At 35.6% G+C, this 14,629-nt stretch overlaps 1 protein-coding gene across 1 annotated transcript in view; it reads left to right on the top strand.

Moving 5' to 3' along the window:
• The window catches only part of arrb1 (arrestin, beta 1), a 54,840-nt gene that overhangs the window by 22,666 nt on the left and 17,545 nt on the right, over positions 1-14,629 (top strand). The gene's annotated exons all lie outside the window — the stretch shown is intronic.

The following is a 14,629-nucleotide window of genomic DNA, read 5'->3' on the forward strand; positions in this document are numbered from 1 at the left end:
AGCAAGTCACTGTCTTAATGAGTGAGTGAGTCAACCGCTTTGTTCAAATGACTGATTCATTCAGGAACGAAGCTCGGATTCATTCGTTCTAAACGCGGATTCAGTCAGAATAACAAAAACATTTCTGTTGCATGGGGCTCTGTTCTGTTGTTCATCGTTTTGAAATTTTCGTTGGCGAAATAAAGAAAAAAACAATATTAACAATACTGTGTCTAAAATGTAACTCACATTGTTCGTTTAAAGGTGCTAAATAGGATCTTTTCGTCGACTGAGAAACCAAAGACTGTTACTGAGTTTTTGAAATGAGCGCATGCGTAAGAACAGCCCCCCTCCTTCACAGCTCATTTGGAGGGAACGCCTCCCAAAACTCGTGCACGAGTATTGGAACACGAGTGTTTACCGCCGGCATTCGCTGTGTCGTGTTAGTGGATTCATTATGTCGGACTCACCGCAGGTAACTCATAATCTGCAGTTGTTACTCCTGTCTCCGGACAAAAACATTGCATGCGGCGCCTGTGGAGTGTGGAAAGTTATTGGAGTGCGCAGCCACGCTCGTCTCTCACAAGGAAAGTCATGGCAGTGATTGACAAGCCAATCACGATGATCGCGTAAACAATTGGCTGATGTTTTTAAGGCCCTACCTCGTGCACAGATGATGTATTATTCCTTTCAGTGCACCTAATAGATAGTCTTTTATCAGTAGTAAAGACAGTTTCAAATAATATTGCAAAAACTTATAAAACAAAACATCCTATTTAGCACCTTTAACAAGTTGAAGGAACATTGCATTTGTGCTGATTTGGGGAAAACGGCACTCTTGCTCATGTGATATTGTAAAACAACTACATCTTATGATATAATGACAAAAAATTGTCGGGGCAAAAAATGCCCATGTTTGTTGAATTTTGAGGGCATATAACTGCATGCATAGCTACATCACGCTGAATAAGACGAGTAAAGAAAACACGGTACTTAAAATAATCACCCTTTATTTAAATGAACACAGAAAATTGCTGTTAACAGTTTAATATAACATTTCCCATTCCATGACTAGTAAAATAATCACAACTTACTCTCTGTAAAATGGCGTAATCTGCAGGGTTATGGACACGGAGGTGGGTAAAAAGGTTGATGGTGTTGCCACCCTTCGCACTGACTGTAGCTAGGCAAATCCTGCAGATTGGGCTGTCTAAGGAGCCGAAAAACATTCTGTCGCGCTTACTTTACTTTTTTCGGGTGTGGACAGAGCCTCCCTAAATTAACTCAATATCGATATTTCATGCTTTGAATATCACGGTTATCGTCAAAACCGGTATATTGCGACATCCCTAGATTGTAAAAAAAACAAAACAAAAAAAACTGTAATTGTAATTTACCGGTAATTTACCAGGAAAGACTGAATGGGGCTAATGATCATACTAGTGGCAAAAATAACCAGACATAAAAATTTAGTGGCAAAGACAAAGTGAGAAATGAAACATTTACAGCTTTGCTCAGAACATTCAGGGTTGAAGCCCTAATACCCACAGTGCCGCCTATGATTTGCAGTGGTGAGGAGTAATCAAAACTACATTTTTCAGTAGTGTGACAGTACTGTCTTGAAAACACTGTAGCTTTTCCAGTAAAAGACTTTTATTCAGCAAGCGTTACATTGATGTTTAAGGCCATGTTATGTTGCCCCTCCGAGCGAGCTGAGGCAATAATCAAACGCTTTCTACTAGAATGTCTCTCACTCTCAAAAAGAATTGAGTCTGATTCATTTTAAAGAGTCATTTTTAGATAGAACTTTTTAATGAAAATGGTTCAAAAACAGTTAACTTTTCTTAACTGTTTCTTGGAATTCCTTTGCAACATTTTATGCATTTTAACAATTTATAATACTGCGGTTTATTATTCAATGACATGTTTCATGTAGCATTATTACTTTTGGTGTATATTTGTGTATATAAAAGAGTATGTAAAAATGTAAAATACTATCTCCTATCCCAGCTTAATATGCAGAGACACACTGAAGACTGTGATTAGCTTGCTCAGGTGTCTTTGATTAGGGCTGGAGCTAAACTCTGCAGGGCAGTGGCCCTTCAGGACTGGATTTGAGTATGTGTAGCCTACAGAGTGCATGATGTAAATTTTATCATCAGCAAAGTACACACATGCTGTATGCACACAGTCTGAAGCCCAAAGCATACTTGAGTTTTGACACGTATGCGATGAGTACAAACGAACACATAGTGTTTCAAAGGGTGCTCCATTTATAAGTGTGCGTGAACACAGATGGTTAACACATGCGCACTAGAAAGTTTCCACTGTTGTCCAATGTTTCTCTCCAGAAGCGATGACCAATAAGATGTGCCATTCACTCAATCCTAATATTCAATTCCTGCAAAGATGACAGATAATTCACTCACAATTGCTGTCTTGTGGTAAAACATGAGGGCAGTTGTGTTTTAGACCATAGAAGTAATGGCTGTTGATGCCTGGATGCAGCAGTAAGTAGTGGGATATTTTGCTAATAAAATAATAGTGCTAGAAGAATAGCAGAAGAAATCAATTAGATTTGGTCTTTCGGTATCATTCAGGGATATTTTATTGCATTTTACATGTGCAGTAAAATGATTTAAATGTTTTAGTGTGGATGAGAAGCATTTGGAATTGCTTGAAAACAGCAGTGATGCGTGTTTTGAAAAAACCTCACCATTTTCAAATGATTCCAGATTAATGTAGACCTTAAAGTCCCTGTAAAGTCAATTCTGAGAATTCTTTCTAAACACTTTATAAATGTTACAAATGTTTTGCTGAAACACATTACAAAGACTGTGAATTGTGTAACGCTTAATTGTGAAGTTAGAGCGTTAAACAGTTTTTCACCAAGTCTCTGCTCAGGATTTTTTTGGGCGGAGCTAAAACGGGGGTCTGATGACGCACTTGGACCCCCGAACATAGCCCCTCCCCTAACACTATATAACTGTCGATGACGCACGGAGCGTGGCGCCGCCTCTAACTCTACAGCGGTTCACTCCATAGACATATTATATGTCTATGGTTCACTCGCTCAATCTTGAGTGTCATTACAGTTATACAGCCCTTTGCACATTTAGCTAGTAATGCCGTCGTCACGCAAATACATATTACATGGTTGTTATAATATACGATATGCTCGGTCTCCTTATTTAAATTTCCTAAAACGATGATATGAAGGATTAAAGTGATCGTTCTACACCGGATAATTTTACAAACTTTCATCAGACAGCTGGGATTCACAGATAATCCGCTGTTTTTGGTGAATGTGACTGAACAGACCTCGGCCTTCCTACCGTCCCACCGATAGCCGATGATATATGGGGCCGGACAGAGTCTCTCCCGTCCCGGCCTTCATCCTCCCGTCTCGCGGCGCCGTCATTTGTCGACTCGACAACAGTCGGCAGTACGTGCCCATCGATGAGTGTAAATTGCTTATGTTATAATTAGTAGGTAGTCCACAGTAACTCTACTAAAATTTGCAACCCTCTAAATGATTCTTTTGTTTATATGCATCAGTATGTTTGACTCATTGTTGAGACGGCAGTTCTCGCGAGTGGGCGTGGTTTCAGCGCCGACAGCGGACACGCCCCCAGCGTTTGAGAGCAGAGAGCGCTGCCTATTTTTTCGAAATTTTGATAACTTATTTCATTTACTTGCAGATTTTTTTAATCATTCAAATTTGGCTGGGTGGTTAATAACACATTTTGTCTGCGCTGTAACAAACTCAGAACACATACTTTAAAATGACTTTACAGGGACTTTAAATGAGCAGTCTGGGGGCGGGGCTATCTGGTTTTTTTTTGTTTTGTTTTTTGATCGATTAGTTTGATGCTATCACCTTAATTATCATTATTGATAATTAGGATAGAGATAGAGAGTTTCAAAGCAGCTTCCCTAATGTTCATGGTCTGAGTATCAAACAAGGACACCTCTTGTAAAGGTTATGACTATTATGATCAGTTTTTAGACAGAACCGAATGAAACATTTCTAGTTATAATCACATCTCACATCCTGCCCTTTCCTCTTCATGAATATTTTGTTACTCGAGAGCCTCGCTTATGATCATTTCTTCATTATTTCTCTCAGGAAAGCTTGGTGTGAAAAGGCTGAATATTTTTCACTGTAATTGCCATAAATGATCTAAATCACTGTCTGTCATTATTTTGCTGTCAGTGCCTGAGCCAAGGGAGTGTAATAAGAGGCTCCACTGAATGAGCCATTCATTTTGATGAAGACAATTTGACTCTGGAGACTGCAGACTGGCAAGCTGAATGGTTTCTTCTCTTCCTAGGTGTTTGCATACGCATGACATATTCAGGAGCACTGTAGCTGCCAATCTGCTCTCATCTCTTTGGTAGTAAGACATGACTTTTTTGGCTCATGGTAATATTGTAGGATGTCTTGGTCCCGTGGTTAATGATTCCAGCTGGTGACTGAAGAGAAACCCTTAAAGGCCCACTGATGTGCCTTGAAATGTGTAGCATTATTCAATGTGTTGATGTAATTTCCACTGAAACAGGTAGATATAGAACAGCTCCTCCCCTTTTTAAAAATAGTGTACCGTTTATCTCACAGCTCAGTAAAGCCGTTTCTCCTCCTAATCTCCATATCGCTTTAAAATATATCATTATGTGCAGAATTCAAATGTGTGGTCTGTGCCGACTTGCACGTATGATCCTCTCTGTGCTGTCGTGTCTCTGGACCGGAGCAGACTGTGTGCTCGTGCTACGGCGGTTCACTAATGGTGACGCTAACGTGAAACCAGACTTCATGCACCTCAATGGAAAGCATATTTACACTGTCTGAATAGTTCCCTATATAGTGCACTATGTGCCATTCACCATGTAGAAAATAGTAAATGTGTGAACAAGTGACCGATTTCAGCCACAGCTTCAGCATATTTATAATGTTCTAGAGAAAATTTGATTGGACAGAAAATCTGATGAGAATCTGAAGTGCAGAGTGATGTCATCAAAATCGTTGATCCATATTGGTGGAAGTGGGAGACTGTAAGTTTTGAATGCTAATATCTTCTGAATGTGAATTTTGTCATTGTTTTGGAGCACACTAGCTTATAGATAACAGTAAGACTAACATATGAAAAGTTTGGTTCCAAAATGCAATAAATGCCATTTAAAAAAAAAAAAAAAAAAAAAATTGAGTTTCCGCCAAAATCAGTATTGTATCTGGTTGGTATTGAAAGTCAGTTATTAATTTTGCTACCTATGTTTTCTCTCTTTCTTTCCAAAACGCGACAAACGCCAGTCTCCCTTCTCTGCAGAACGCGATATATCCGCTCAACCAATCACAGCGCTCCATTCCACACACTGTAAACAGTAATGGCGGCGCTCTGAATACAACCGGCATCCTAGTTTTCCTTATCTACTTTGTACTTTGTGATCAACAAAAACAGAAAAATGAATCATTTTGATGGCATTGACGAACCTGTGGTGGTTTCTGCGGTGGGGAAGAAACGCAAGTCATCGAAATGTAATCATTTACGTGAGGAGATTAAGAAGATGAGGCACTCGGTCAAGCTGTTGCTTGTTCCACGACAGCATCAAACTTCTGTCACGGTCCACAAAACTGAATCATGGACAGTTTTTAAAAGCCGTTTTCAATGCCAATGTACTCGGCAAATGTGTTTATTTTAACCGTGCGGTGGCGCCAGATACTCTTTAATCGGTAATGACAAACGGAGATATAATTAATTTATAACATTAACAAGATGACTCGTTGAATTCATTTTGGGAGCGACGGCTGAATGTATTTTTAGTCAAATGTCTGTATATAACATTAGTATTGACAAAGTTTAGACTCTGTCATATATGTGAATCAACTTACTTTGTTGTGTATTTTCAATATGAAAAATAACTTTTAATTTGATGGATTTATTGCATTTTGAAAAAAAAAAAAACAAACAAAAAAAACGTGTCATGGATTTTTTGCTTTTTGGGGAAAAAATAAGTTTTTATAATAAACCTTTGAAAATCAAAATCTAGATTTTAATGTTTAATGTTTTTATAACCAAAAGATGCTATGAAACAGAAAATAGTGGTTTTCATCTTGCTGCTTTCTTGGTAAAGAAAACACATTTTTACTCAAATGAATCAAAATGGATTTATAGCGTTTTGGAACCAAACTTTTCATATTCATACTAAAAGCCAAAAAACATCAATTTTGATTTTATGGCAACTGTAAAGCGGATTTCACTGCTGGCAAGATGGTCTTTTTTCTTCTTCTTCTTTTTTTTTTTTTAAAAAAAAACATAGCTGTCCATGCTGTAGGATCATGAAGTTTTATTTTAAATTGGTGCGACATGACTACAGAAAACAGAGAAAAAGGGCTGTGCTATTCCCTTTTTGCAAAAAATTGCAACACCCATAATGAACTTTTGGCACCGCACTTCTGTGGATACTCCCTGTCAGTGGAATATAAAAGGCAGGAATATAAAAATGCTGAAGTTTGATCTATAGTTTTAATAAAAGCCCCAGAACTGTCAAAAGGCCAAGGATGATCCAAAATGACTGGGTTTGCATCATCTGGCAGACTTTTGCTGACATATGAATGGGGATATCTGGGTCCAGGTAACATAGAGAAAGAGTACACATTTTATTAACATACTACTGACATTGTAAAAGCATTAGTTTTTTTTTTTACCTCCAAAATTACCAGCATTTGTATGTGAAAAGAAGTCTAGCAACCACCTATCAATGCCTTAGCAACCAGACTTTTCTAAGGGGCACCATTTTCAACTAAAAACAGAAAACTTTTTATCTATTTTGGCCATTCATTTACACGACAACAGTGTTTTGGGGGCCTGAAAATGCAAACTTTTGAAAGCAGGATTCAAAGTGCAAGTTTTAGAAAACGATACCATTATCATCTCTGTGTAAACTACAAAAATGCAAAAATTTGTGTAAACGGTGACGTCATGTGCATGCGTATTACATGTTCAGGGCATATATGGTTTCATTACAGTGACATCGCCAACTAATACAGCATTTTAGTCGTTTTCATGGATCTGTGTGAATTGGGGATTGTTTTGACAATGTTGTCGTCTGTACACAGAAAATGCAAAGGAAAACCGTTTCCGTTTTTAGTACATCGCTGTCGTGTAAATGTACCCCAAGTTAGTCTTAAATTTTTTTTTTTACCTGATAATGTAGCCAGAGATGTTACCAGTAGCTTACAGATTTCTGAGAAGTACAAACTATACTGAACTATAGTCGATATTTTACAATAACTATAAACATCTGCTGCAGGGTGTGAAATGAATATCATTATTAACAATAAATAATCACTCTATTAAAATTAACTACTTGTGTTTATCATAGCAGGCAGATATAAAGCTATACTTATTGCACAGGCTACAGATTTTTTTGTTTAAAAAATATTTAAAATTGTATTTTCGTATATAATTGTACAGTGACTTTAATGGCCAAAATATTCGTTTAAATGGCATGTCTTCCTAATTAAAAATTTAATGTTACTTGCCATTTCTTTGTAATTATTGGTGAAATTTACAAGCAATTTCTGAGTGAAAACTGTTTCAAAGTAAATCCTACACCAAATTTTATTCACTATGCATAGTGCTTTGGGAAACTCAGCTAGACCAGTATCCAGCTCTGAATGGCTTGGTGTCCCACTGACCCGGGCAACATAAAGTCAGTGGACTAATATGGTCATTTGCATAACAAAACTATTTAACTGAGTGTTAAACGGCATCATTCATTGCCATGCCGACTATATTTTGAAAGAGAGGTCTCTTTCACTGAATGCCAATGTACTTTTAGGGTACATTTCTTTTTAAAGCAATGGCAGCTGTACCATGGCAACATAAACAGTGATAGTCACTGATTTAACTTCATTCATTTATCATATGCTGTTATCCAAGAAAAAATAAAAACAGCAATCAGGAGCCAAGAATATTTGTGATGCCAATAACATTTGTGGAGAGTTAAAATTAATGTGTTTTTTTTTTTCTATGTCATTTCATAACTCAGAGAATACTACAAATCTACCTGCCATCTTTTGATATAAGAAACATAAATCTGATATTAGACAACAATTTGGGTTGTTTTCATTCAAAACTGGCAAAAAATGGAAATGATGACTGTATAATGTAAAATGAAAAAGAATCATTAGTGGTGTCAAACGTTTGGACCACACTATTTGCGACAACAGTAATAATACACACTTTATATCAGGTGTCCTTGACTACAATGTACTTATTGCGTTCATATTGTATTGCAGAACACTTTTGCTGCTATTGAGGTGGGATACAGGTAAGGTTAGGGACAGGTTTGGTGGTATGGGTAGGTTTAAGAGTGGGTTAAAAGGCTCAGCGGTGTAATTATAGATGTGGTTACAGACATTAATTACAGCTGTAATAACATGCAAGTATTTTAAAAATATAAGCACAATATAAAGCATGTGCTTAATGTAGTAGTTAAAGACACCTAATATAAAGTTGGACCACTTTTTTTTTTAGTTTACAGAAACTAAGTCCTTCTTGAACTAGAAAAATATTTATAATTATAATTAAAATAAGCATGTTTCAGAAGTTTTGAGAGCTGAATGTTCTTTAGGGATCACACTCCTTTTACATTCCAGCTATTTACTGGATTTTCTACTCACAATTTCTACCAGATAAAATCTTATAGAGCTCTACATAACTAGTCTTTTTGAGCCCACCTTAATTGGGGTTAATATTGTGACGCTAATATTGTGTTCTCTTTATTTCAGTTTTGTATAAACAAATTGCACATCAGTGCCACTAAAACCACTTCAAATTTTTCCTCTAATGTTAAAGCCATAAAAATCCCACAAACTTGTGTTTTTAAGTCACTAATGGTTCACACTCACTGCTCTAATAGTAAACAGCTTTTTGCTAACTGCCTGTAAGATCTCTATCATTACACACTTCTTTATTGTACCAAAATGCTTCCTCTGAAAGCCTAATGTCCATTAATGAGGACACTCCTCTAATAAGGATGTAAAGTTCAGAGAGGATATGCTGGTGCCCAGAGGGATTTGTGGAGACACCACAGCTAATTTACAGCAGCATTAGGACTTAACAGAGAGGAAAGCGGGGTAATTTAATTGAAGCCCTTTAACTAGAACAAACATGCCTGTAGGCTATCACTACATAGGACACAGAAAAGACAGGCTGAGAAGCTTTTGCATCTCACCTGCCTAACTTTAGCCTTGGCCGCTCTGCTAGAGCAAGAGCTGTTTAGCTAGCAAAGGTTTTAGAAATAATATCTATGACACTATACTGGGTACTGTATCCCACAATGCAATGTGCTTGATTAGATCTCCCATTTCTAATGTCACAAATGGATGGGAGTAATATCAGCTGCACTTTTTAAATCTGCTTCTTGATTATTTGATCATACTGCCAAGATTTCAAGGGTTTGTTCACCCAAAAATGAAAATTTACTCACCCTCATGTCGTTCCAAAACCAATAGGACTTTTACTCATCTTCAAAACACAAATGATGATCTTTTTAATGAAACCTGAGGGATTTTTGTCCCTACACTGAAAGCCCATTCCTCCAAAATGTTCATTAAGACATTGTAAAATGAATTCATATGCATCAAGTGATTTAATCAAAATCTTCTGAAGACAGACAATCACTTTATATGATGAACAAAAATAATGAACACTCTAAAAACTAATTCAGGGGACCTTTAGTCATTACTTATATATATATATATATATATATATATATATATATTGTTGTGAGATAAAAAATCAAGTTCTGAAATGCTGTTAGACTTTTTACTTGTAATTGTTATTTTATTGAGCTTGGATGACACACAAATTATGCCTATTGATTTGATAAACTATCATGACTTGTCATAGTTTAACATTTTCAGTTAATCAAAATATTTAATTTTAAGTTCTGTTAATGTAAAATACAATCTGATGATGTGTAAATGTGTTTCATTGTTTTGAGTTGTATGAACACTTCTTTTAATTTAGACAAACTTAAGTTAAGTGAAACTGGGCTGGGATTTATATTTCCCATCATGCTTTGCCCATGGCACTTGAAAAGGAGATTAAATGCTAAAATTAAGTGTTTTTGCACAGTAATTAGTGTTTTGTTATGCTAATTTAGAAGAGTTTCTGTTAATGTGGGTTTTTGGAGATTTACCATCATGGTGACAAGTGGTGCTTGGTAAGTTGTAATGTTACAAATGCATTTTATTGTGTCCAAAAAGCATCTTCACCTTACTTAAAACATTATGTTGGATCAACTTAAATAGTTGCATTCATGTTGACAATTTTTAAGTTCATGTTACTTAGAAATGCGTTTCATTGTGGCAAAAAAACGTCTTCACCTTACTTAAAACATTATGTTGGATCAATTTAAATCGTTGCATTCATGTTGACAATTATTAAGTTCATGTTACTTAGAAATGCATTTTATTGTGTCCAAAAAGCATCTTCACCTTACTTAAAACATTATGTTGGATCAACTTAAATAGTTGCATTCATGTTGACAAATTTTAAGTTCATGTTACTTAGAAATGCGTTTTATTGTGGCAAAAAAACATCTTCACCTTACTTAAAACATTATGTTGGATCAACTTAAATAGTTGCATTCATGTTGACAATTATTAAGTTCATGTTACTTAGAAATGCGTTTTATTGTGGTCCAAAAAAGCATCTTCACCTTACTTAAAACGTTATGTTGGATCAACTTAAATAGTTGCATTCATGTTGACAAATTTTAAGTTCATGTTACTTAGAAATGCGTTTTATTGTGGCAAAAAAACATCTTCACCTTACTTAAAACATTATGTTGGATCAACTTAAATAGTTGCATTCATGTTGACAATTATTAAGTTCATTGTTACTTAGAAATGCGTTTTATTGTGGCAAAAAAACATCTTCACCTTACTTAAAACATTATGTTGGATCAACTTAAAGGAGCTGTATGTAGGATTGTGGCCTAAACTGGTACTGCAATCACTATAAAAATACTGTAGAGCGGTGTATCCCCTCACCCTACCCCCTGACTCGAGGTTGCCAGATGAGCTGCAGGATTCAGCAGAAACGTAGGCTGCTTCAATGAGCTTCCAATGGCAAGTGACGAACAGACGAACAGACGTACACAGTAAGGTTTTATCATAAGTAGGCTAACAAATAACCAAAACATTTGCCACAGCAATTATAACGCGGGACATATTCAATATCACCAATGGCTATCACAATTGTTTTCAGTTCCATCAGAAAATATTGTTAGAGTAACTAAATTACATTAGCAATGGTCATACAGGTCAACTTGCAGCATGTGTAACTTAGTCCACGATATACGTGAAGAACAAATGACGAATCATTTTTACTGAGGTAACATTGGGCTACTGTCTCAATTACGATTCAAATTGCCGTACAATGGGCGTGCTAATGTTGTTTTCCTCAGCGTCTCAGCATAATGACAGAGCATACGTCCATGTGAGCTAACGTTATGTTACTTTGCACAAACATGCATAACTTTGTTCGACTGTCATGAATATATGAAATGTCCATTGACATCAAGTACAAGTTAGCCAAGCATAGATGAATCTTACCTGTCCAGGAGAAAATTAGCAACGTTGGCGTCTGTGTTCAAATTCTTCTCCGTTTTCAGCCGTCTCCATCTTTCAAAAGCATCTCCAATACAAATTCTGGTTTTATTTCGGACTTTGTCACGACGAATTTCTGAATTATAACGAGGTCTTTTTGATTTAGTAACATTAGACATTTTTATCCGACTGGAGTTAGGGTAGGTTACAGCAAAGCTGGCAACACGGATCCCGAAACACTACTGACTTCGTGATTGGTAGATAGGTGGAGGGAGGCGCGTCAGGCCAAAACACAAAATGACAACATCAACATCAGTTGAGGGCTGCAAGTCCACTTTTTAAATGACAATATCCTGGCCGGACTACTTTTGTCAGTGATATAAGTATTTGAAATGAACATGATTTCTTAATGTCTAGTGACACATCAGGGCCATTTTATGATTAATTAAAATAGATTTCTTACATACAGCTCCTTTAAATAGTTGCATTCATGTTGACAAATTTTAAGTTCATGTTACTTAGAAATGTGTTTTATTGTGGCAAAAAAACATCTTCACCTTACTTAAAACATTATGTTGGATCAACTTAAATAGTTGCATTCATGTTGACAAATTTTAAGTTCATGTTACTTAGAAATGCGTTTTATTGTGGCAAAAAAACATCTTCACTTTACTTAAAACATTATGTTGGATCAACTTAAATAGTTGCATTCATGTTGACAAATTTTAAGTTCATGTTACTTAGAAATGCGTTTTATTGTGGCAAAAAAACATCTTCACCTTACTTAAAACATTATGTTGGATCAACTTAAATAGTTGCATTCATGTTGACAATTATTAAGTTCATGTTACTTAGAAATGCATTTTATTGTGTCCAAAAAGCATCTTCACTTTACTTAAAACATTATGTTGGATCAACTTAAATAGTTGCATTCATGTTGACAATTATTAAGTTCATGTTACTTAGAAATGCGTTTTATTGTGGCAAAAAAACATCTTCACTTTACTTAAAACATTATGTTGGATCAACTTAAATAGTTGCATTCATGTTGACAATTATTAAGTTCATGTTACTTAGAAATGCATTTTATTGTGTCCAAAAAGCATCTTCACCTTACTTAAAACATTATGTTGGATCAACTCAAAATATTGCTTTGAATTAATGTAATTCTCCCAATTGGCTTAAGTTAAAAATTCTAGTTAACATATTTTTTTTTTGTTGAACCAGTGTTTTATTTTTTAGAGTGTAGGCTGTTATTCACAATGCAAATAAATAGAGCACGTCAAAAATGGCGAATGGAAGCTCAAACGTGCATGCTTGACACATGAGAACTAATGAGGTTTGTTCTTGCTTGTCACGCAAAGCACGTTTGAGCTTATGCAAAAACCAGTGAGATTTATTCTCACACATCAAGCAAGTACGGTGCGACATGAGGGGAAGTAATTGATGACAGAATTTGAACTTTTGAGGAACTACTGTCACGTAGCTGTGGCTGAAGTGAAGATAAAAAGGACAAAAAGGATTCCAACAAAACAGTCATTTTAATAAATCCAACAAAGAATTGGAGAATAATCAAAACAAACACTTAACATACCCTTTAACACTGATGATACCGGACAAGGAACAGAATGAAACACAGGGTTTAAATACAAGGAGCAAACAAAGGGAAGACCAAGCTAATCAAGACCAGCTGAACAGAATGACTAATTAATATGTAATCTAGGTAACATACTAGGAAATCTGGCAGGCAAACAGAGCATAATAACAGAATGTTATCTAATTGAAGAGAAACAAAATTAGATTAAAAATGCAAATTAACTATTTTATTTTCTAGGTTTTATTTACACCTCTCACTAAATTGAGAACATGTAACAATGCAGCATATTATTGTTTAAAATGTTTATCGGTTACAAAAAGGTAGTATACAGTGCAGGACATATTGCAGTTTACTTTGCAGTATGCACTAAGCAGTATGCTATTGTAGTATTCTATTATGAACATAGCCAGTGTGCATTTGACTTTGGGTTAGTCAGTCTTTATCCATTTCATAAATGTCAAAAAAATGTAAATTGGTTTTCTTCTGTTGTTGTTTACAAAGGGTGGCACCCTGAGTCTTTGTCCAGAAAGAAAACAGCTCATTTTGTTTAGGCCATAACAGATAAAACGCCTCAGCGTTCCTTTAAAAATTTAGGCCATCACATCAGCACAGGCTGATTTATGGCTTCATTTATTGTTGTTTGCTGTAGGGTGCTGTCCATGAAAGTAATGGCTGAACTGTGGGTGAGCATCTAATAGATTTGGTATTATTTCAGTGTTACTAAGGCAGTCAATCTTTCTAGAAAGAAAAAAAAAAAAAAAAATCAAATGAGGATAAAGATAAGTCTTGTAAAATAAACACTACTTCTATATCCTGTGCCTTGAGTAAGAAACATTTCTTTGCAAATAATACAGCTAAGGTGGCCTTTTTTTATTTAATGGCATCAGAAATTTGAGTATTTTTTTTTTCACAATACACATAGTACATATCTCTTTACATTTATCACTGGGTGATAATAAAACAATAAACAATCAAGCAGTTGAGATTCTCTAGATTTTGCCATACGCGAGTATGCAAATAATGTTTGATATACTTAAATTTCCAACTTCATATATAGAGCTGTACGATAAAATAGTTGTGATGTTTTCTGTTTCATTTTGAAGGACTTTAATGGTTTATTGTCATTTGCTGTGTTTTTTCATTTTCCACACAGTAAAATCAGCAGAGTTAAATCAACTCTGCTCAGAGTAGAGTTACTACTGTAGAGTACAGTATGGTCCCTCTCAGAGGGACTTTAAGCAGAGTTAAAGTTAATGAGATAATTAAGCGATTAATTAAGTGATGAATGAGCATTAGTGATGAACACCTGCTGTCAAGATAATGTCTGTTATCTTCAGGTGATTTCATCTAGGACTGTGGCTGAAGTCAGTTGTAGTTCTTGTGTTTCTCTTTTCTTCATTGATTCTGCTTGTTAACAGCAGGTGTTCATCACT

The sequence above is a fragment of the Megalobrama amblycephala genome, linkage group LG16 (assembly GCF_018812025.1).
Source record: "Megalobrama amblycephala isolate DHTTF-2021 linkage group LG16, ASM1881202v1, whole genome shotgun sequence".
In the NCBI taxonomy this organism is placed as follows: Eukaryota; Metazoa; Chordata; class Actinopteri; order Cypriniformes; family Xenocyprididae; genus Megalobrama; species Megalobrama amblycephala.